This window comes from Pelodiscus sinensis, chromosome 18 (assembly GCF_049634645.1).
Source record: "Pelodiscus sinensis isolate JC-2024 chromosome 18, ASM4963464v1, whole genome shotgun sequence".
NCBI lineage: Eukaryota > Metazoa > Chordata > Testudines > Trionychidae > Pelodiscus > Pelodiscus sinensis.
Window position 1 is genome coordinate 27549789 of NC_134728.1, and position 7955 is coordinate 27557743.

A 7955-nucleotide genomic window follows, 5' to 3' on the forward strand; every position below is an offset into this window, starting at 1 on the left:
AGTATAGAGCAGTGTTTCTCAACCTTTTTTTATAAACTTCAGAGGGGTGGCCAAGTTAGTCTGTAACAGGCATAGGTGTGCGCAGCACATTTCATTAGGGTGTGCACCCAAAGAATTTTTTTAAAATGTACTCTTTGACCCCCCTCATTAGTCACACCACCTGACCCCCATCAGCCCTACCTCTGGAGGTAATACTTTTGGGGCAATAAGGACACATGACCAGAAATAAAAGGTGTCATGTGATCCCCCCCCCCCAAAGACTTTTCCCACCATCCTCTTACCAATAGGGATTAGTTTGGCCCTCACCAAATCCCCCTCATGCAACTATCCTGCATTTGCATTAACCCAGTGTGTGTGACATTAACTCTGGGACAGAGAAGCTGGGGGAAGTGTTCCCTCTAAGAGTTTCCTCCCATGAGCACAACACATTTTGTGTTGTGCACCAGTACTGAGTTTGTGGCTTGTTTGGATGTGCCACTGTGGCACACAAGTTATTAATAAGTATCTTATAAACCTCTACCTTTCCCCTCTGCTACCCTGTCTCCTCCCCTTGCTCCATCAGCTCCCTGGTGCCTGCTGCCCCCCTCCCAACCCCTCACTCACCTCTGCTGTCCTGACTCCTGCCCTTCTCACTGCCCTCAGCCCTCCTGAGACCTGCCCCCCTCCACCAGCCTTACACTCCCCCCTGTGCCCACTCCTCCAGTAGCCCCACTCTGATCATGTGAGCTACCCCTCCTCATCCCCTCTCCTATCACAGCCCTCTACACACCTGTCCTGCCTCTCTCCTCTGGTGCTGGTCTTTCCCCTGCAGGTGTCTGCCCTTCTGCTTCACCCCCAGAATCCCCTGGCACCTGCACCTTCCCTTACCCCTGCACCCTCCTGGTGCCTCCCCCTTCCCTCACTGCTCCTACCCCCTTTGCCCTCTTTTTCCCTGATGCCCACCCCCTCACCACCCTCATGCCCCTGTGCCCTCACACATACCTTGCTCCATTCCTGCCTTCCTCATGCCCACCCCTTCTTTCAAGCCTTCTCCCAGCACCTCCCATTCTACCCTCTAGCTCCCAAAGCCCTTCCACTCTCCTTTCCTAGTATCATCCTGTCCCCCCTCTCACTGACACTTCCCCTCCTGCCCTTTTCCTCATTTCTCCACTTGGCCCCCTGGCATTTGTCTCTCTCCTCCACCCTGTCTCTTGGTGCCTTCTCCTTTCTTTTCCTGACCTGCCCTCCCTCAGCACAAGCCCTTCCCTCTCTGACCCTTTTTCCCCTATTTTTCCCCTCCTCCTCCAGCAGCTGCCAGCTGGTCTGTAAGGGTATGTCTACACTACCACCCTAGTTCGAACTAGGGTGGTTAATGTAGGCAACCGGAGTTGCAAATGAAGCCCGGGATTTGAATTTCCAGGGCTTCATTTGCATCTTGCCGGGTGCCACCATTTTTAAATGTCCGCTAGTTCGGACTCCGTGCCCGCGGCTACACGCGGCACGAACTAGGTAGTTCGGATTAGGCTTCCTATTAGGTGTACCGATAGTTCGGAATAGGAAGCCTAATCCGAACTACCTAGTTCGTGCCGCATGTAGCTGCGGGCACGGAGTCCGAACTAGCGGACATTTAAAAATGGCAGCACCCGGCAATATGCAAATGAAGCCCGGGAAATTCAAATCCCGGGCTTCATTTGCAACTCCGGTTGCCTACATTAACCACCCTAGTTCGAACTAGGGTGGTAGTGTAGACATACCCTAACAGAGTTCTAAGGTCGCCCTGACTATCACCCGTCCGGTGCTCCCCCTACTCTGTCTTTCTTAGGTTTCTCAGCCTCCTTTTGGGCCACAAACCCCCATCCCACAGTCTCTAGTTCCCAAAGTTCCAGCAGTCTCCCCATCATTTGGTGCCTGCACCGGGTCCGACTCGTAGGATTGCCAGGTGTCCGGTTTTCCACTGGACAGTCCAGTTTTTGGGCCCTCTGCCTGGTAAAAAAAAAAATCCAGAAAATATCCGACACATGTAATGTCTGGTATTTCCTGGTTTTCTGGCTGGGCGCCAGACTGAAGCCCAGTGGTGGTGGGAGGAATGACTGGGAGATGGGGTGTGATCGGCACTAGGAGCCTCTAGTTGAGTCTGACGTCTTGGGGAGGAGAAGCCCTGTCCCTGGGCATGTTGTGGAGCTGCAGCTGGTAGGGTTACCAAGTAGACAACCCCCAAAAAAACAGACACACTTGATCATGGACCAGGGGGAGAGAATGGACGGGGAGGGGGAGGATGGCCAGGAAGAAGGCGGGGTGGGAAGCAGAGCTGGTGGGGTATCAGGGGCTGCAGGGCTTGCCGGGAGAAAGGGGGGCCCTGAGGAAGAAGGTGCAGGAAGCAGAGCTGCGGGGTTGGGGAGTCGAGAAACGCTGGGTTGGCTGGGAGGAAGAGGGGGGGATGAGAAGCAGCTCTGGGGGACGGGGGCCAGCTGTGCTGCCCCCGACCCAGCCCCGGACCAGCCGCGCTGCCCCCGACCCCAGCCCTGGGCCAGCCACCCTGCCCCCAACCTGAGCCCAGCCACGCTGTTCCTGACCCTACACACACACACACACCAGCTGCATTGCTCTGGATCCCCTGCCCGGGCACACCCCCTACCTTCCCGGTTTAAACTTACCTCGCTTGCCTGGGAGGGGGGTGACGATGCTGCTCCCTGCCGCCTGTTTCTGTGGTTTTGGCCCCGCTTGCACCAGGGCGGCCATTTGAAACATTAGGTATGCCTGGGCACACCAGCATACCCTGTGCACACACCTATGGTAAATCTTAAAATAACAACAAGCAGTCTAGTAGCACTTTAAATAGTAACAAAACATGTAGATGGTATCATGAGCTTTCGTGGGCAGAAGTGAGTTTTGCCCATGAAAGCTCATGATACTATCTACATGTTTTGTTAGTCTTTAAAGTGCTATTAGACTATTTTTTAAAGTACCCTTTAAAAAAAATGATCAGTACCCCCAATGCACCCACCTCTCCGCCAGATCCAGGCACACCAGCCCCTCTATCCCAATGCAACTGTAGATACCATTAATCTCTGTATTAATCATTTTCTCATTGAATTTTTTTATTTTAACTTTGTATCAAGTCCTTTTAGTATTGTACTAAGTCTTTAGTTTGTAATATTAAGTCCTTTTACATAGAAATTTTGTATTAAGTCTTTTTGCATAGAAACCTTATATCTTGTAACAAAATACAGGACTATGTAGCACTTTAAAGACTAACAAGATGGTTTATTAGATGATGAGCAGATCTCTCTTTGAAGGCAAATGGGGCAGAATTAAGTCAACTAACTGCATAGGCATATGATGACTCTCACAGATGATGCATATGCACGTGATGACTAATGGGGTAGATCTGCATGAGCGGGAAGACACTATAAATCTGGCAGAGAGACCTCCCCCCGGCTTTCCTCTTGTCAACATGGGAGCATCCATCTGGTTCCACTCCTCCCTCACCTGACTCACCTGGCCAGTGCAGTTAGGGGGAGCAACTATTGGTAATAACAAGATGTGTGTGTGTGCGTGTGCACATTGTATCATATGCATATGAAAAGTGTTGACTGCTATACGTGTGTATTACCAATAAATGTGGCATTTTGCCTTTTTCCCATGAAAAGATCCTGTGCAGTACTCTGAAGTACAACACAACCACCGCTCCCCCAGAGCTATAGTGGTAGAAATGTAGCCGTGTTAGTCTGGTGCAGCTGAAACAAAAAACAGCACTGGGTAGCACTTTAAAGACTAACAAGATGGTTTATTAGGTGATGAGCTTTCGTGGGCCAGACCCTCTTCCTCAGATCAAATAGTGGAAGAAAATTGTCACAACCATATATACCATATGTGCTCAATTTTTTTAATTGTATCCTTTGATATATATGGTTTGGACAATTTTCTTCCACTATTTGATCTGAGCAAGTGGGTCTGGCCCACGAAAGCTCATCACCTAATAAACCATCTTGCTAGTCTTTAAAGTGCTACATAGACCTGTTTCCCCCAGAGCTAGGCACCCTCAGCGCCACCCATCCCAATCCACTCCCTCCCCCGCCAGAGCCAGGCAACCCCAGCACCCATCCAACCAAATCCCCCTCTCCCAGAGCCAGGCACCCCTAGTGCCCCCCCAACCATGTCCCCCTCCCACAGAGCCTGGCACACCCCCAACCAAATCCCCCTCTCCCAGAGCCAGGCACCCGCAACCCTCCCCCCCCCCCCCGCAACCAAATCCCCCTCCCCGAGAGCCAGGCACCCCCAGCAACTCCCCAACCAAATCCCCCTCTCCCACAGACAGGCACCCGCAACCCTCCCCCCCCCGCAACCAAATCCCCCTCCCCAAGAGCCAGGCACCCCCAGCAACCCCCCAACCAAATCCCCCTCCCCCAGAGCCAGGCACCCCCAGCAACCCCCCAACCAAACCCCCTCACGCAGAGCCAGGCACTGGAGGAAGCGGATGGGTAAGTTAATCTTACTTTTAAAGTGACCGCTCCTGCTGCCTGGCCCGGCTGCCTCAGCTCGCAGTGTGTTCCGGGCAGCAGCATGTGGCCCAGCTCCCGGCTTGCTGCTCTAAGCATCAGGTGAGCATGTGCGGCACGCAGTCCGGTCCCACCCCAGCCCAATGCCCGCCTAGTGTGGCGCCCAGGGGCAACTGCCTCCCTGCCCCCCCTCGCAATGTCTCTGGATCCCACCCCAGAGCATCCTCCTGAACCCTAAACCTCTCATCTCCAGCATGACCCTAAAGTCAGCTCCCAAAAATTAACCCTCACCACCTATTGCCCAACCCTGATCCCTTTCCCACCATCTGAACCCCTCAGCTCCAGCCCAGAGCAACCTTCTATGCACCATATCCCTCATCCCTGGCCCCACACCAGAGAGTGCACCCCCAGCCAGAGCGTGTACCTTCTCCCACCTCCTGAACCCTCTTCCTCAGCCAAGAGCCCCCTCCCACACTCTGAACAGCCCGGTCTATAGCCCCCTAGTGGGGAATGGAATAAATAGAAGTGGAGCCTTGGAGAGGGGGTGAGACAGAAGGAGGAGGGATGGGATGGGGTGGGGTGGGACAAGAGTGTTTGGTTTTGTGTGAGCAGAAACTTGGCAACCCCAACCCTGGGTAGAAGAGCCAACGTTCCCCTAAAAGCCCCAAGTGATGTAATCGGGGTAGTGAATTTGGAGGCTAGCCAGGGCTAGGTATTCCACTCACTGAGTGGCCGAGCCATGGTAGCATTCCGAAGGGACACTTAGGATACTGAGGAAGACTTCATTAGTACCCTAGAAGGGAGGACTCCTGTAAGAGGCCCAGAGGGCTCTGCCATGAAGATGATGCTCAACAATTCCTGAGGCGCAAAAGAGGGGCTGCAGAGCAAAACAGTGAGATGATGGGCTGAGGAACTACAAGATGATGTCTGGGTGAAAGTAGTAACCCCCATGGTTTTCAGCAGGAGATGCCCTCTAGCAGTGAGCAGAGTCCGCAGGGAATACACTGCATGACAGTTTCACTGTATACTATGTTTTTACTTGATACAAACCGGGGCAGCATACAATCTTCTAGCCCTGCTCCCCTTCTCTCCCCACTCCACCTATACCTCACCCCACTAAAGGCTAGGCCTATGCATTGTAAGGCATGCACTGTCTCAGACAGCAATCTATGCTTGCTTGTCCAGAGAGATTGTACCTGCTCCCCTGACTGTAGGCTGGACTTGTTGTTCTATCATGCAGGACTGAGCTGGTTGCAGGTAGAAGTGAACACACACAATCATATTGCTTACACAATTCTTACACTGGATTAAAAAGATTCACTAATATCAAGTACAAGAGCCAGATTCAATCCCTATTGTATCTCCCCATTCACTTTATTAAGTTTACTTTATTCCTGCTCTGTTGCTGTACTTTTGTGCCCTCTGCTGTGTGTACCAAATCTTATTGACATTTTAATATTAAATTATTATGACAAGAAGATATTCCATTTGCTAACTAATTTGTTTTATTCAGAGGAAAACTGGAAGCTGCAGAAAAACCATTATAAAAGATTAAGATAGTGGCGTGATATTGACTGATATAATATAAATTATTATTTTGTCGACAGCACCCTCAGCTCTGCTACTGAAATTGAGTGATAAAGCCAATACATTAGAAAATTAAATTTTTGAGAATGAAAAGACTATTAACCACCAAAATAAGATTCAAGCATAATTAGAATTTGTGGGGAAATGTGTGCCAGAGAAACCTGGACAAAATTAATGTGGGGAATGGCAAAAAATGACAGGTGTCAAATTGTGATTTCAATTAAACTAGTGTAAATTCAAAGTATTTCCAGTGAAAACAAGCCAACTGAATTATTTCTGATTCCCATCAATGTAACTAACAGCTACAGTTTTCTTGTAGAATGTATAATTCTACATGTTTTGTTAGTCTTTAAAATGCTACCAGACTATTTGTTGTTTTTTAAGATTTTCATATTACAGACTAACTCAGCTACCCCCTGAATATTCTGAAATAAGCGTTATTTCCCGAGGAAAGCAGGAATACAGATTTTAAAATAACCAGCCCTTTGCAGTTATTTAGGAGGCTGTCAGGATTTACTGCCGAGGGGTCTTCACAGGTCTCTGGTTCCGTTGACGATGATGATGGGAGGGGTTGCAACTGCTTGGAAAGAGTTGCAACTGCTTTCGAGGATAAGGTTATCATTCAAAATTATCTGGATAAGTTGGAGAAATGGTCGGAGGTAAACAGGATGAAGTTTAATAAGGACAAATGCAAAATACTCCACTTAGGAAGGAACAATCAGTTTCACACATACAGAATGAGAAGCGACTGTCTAGGATGGAGTACGGTGGAAACGGATCTAGGGGTCATAGTGGACCACAAGCTAAATATGAGTCAAAATTGTGACGCTGTTGCAAAAAAAGCAAACATGATTCTGGGCATCACATTTCAAATAAGATGTGGAGAAACTGGAGAAGGTCCAGAGAAGCGCAACAAGAATGATTAAAGATCTAGAGAACATGACCTATGAAGGAAGACTGAAAGAATTGGGCTTGTTTAGTTTGGAAAAGAGAAGATTGAGGGGGGACATGATAGCGGTTTTCAGGTATCTAAAAGTGTGTTACAAGAAAGAGGGAGAAAAATTGTTCTCCTTGGCCTCTGAGGATAGAACAAGAAGCAATGGGCTCAAACTACAGCAAGGGATGTTTAGGTTGGACATTAGGAAAAAGTTCCTAACTGTCTGGGTGGTTAAACACTGGAATAAGTTGCCTAGGGAGGCTGTGGAATCTCCATCCCTAGAGATATTTAAGAGCCGGTTAGTTACATGTCTGTCTGGGATGGTCTAGACAGTGCTGGGTCCTGCCATGAGGGCAGGGGACTGGACTCGATGACCTCTCAAGGTCCCTTCCAGTCCTAGTATTCTATGATAACCAGAAGGCTGCTTGCGTGTGTGCTCAATGATGTGTGCTGTGTTGACTTGTGCACTTTAGGTGTGTCTAGACTACATGCCTCTGTCGTCAGAGGCATGTAGATTAGACATATAGGCAAAGGCAAATGAAGCCGCGATTTAAATGATTGCAGCTTCATTTAAATTTACATGGCTTCCGCGCTGAGCTGACAAACAGCTGATCAGCTGTTTGTCCACTCAGCGCACTAGTCTGGACGCTCCCCTGCCTACATCAAAGCCCTTTGTCGGCAGCCCCGGTAAACCTCATCCCACGAGGAATAACGGGGCTGCCGACAAAGGGCTTTGATGTCGGCAGGGGAGCATCCAGACTAGTGTGCTGAGCGGACAAACAGCTGATGAGCTGTTTGTCGGCTCAGCGCGGCAGCCATTTAAATGTAAATGAAGCCGCGATCATTTAAATCGTGGCTTCATTTGCCTTTGCCTATGTGTCTAATCTACATGCCTCTGCCGACAGAGGCATGTAGTCTAGACACACCCTTTGTCTCCACAGCAGACCCCAAGA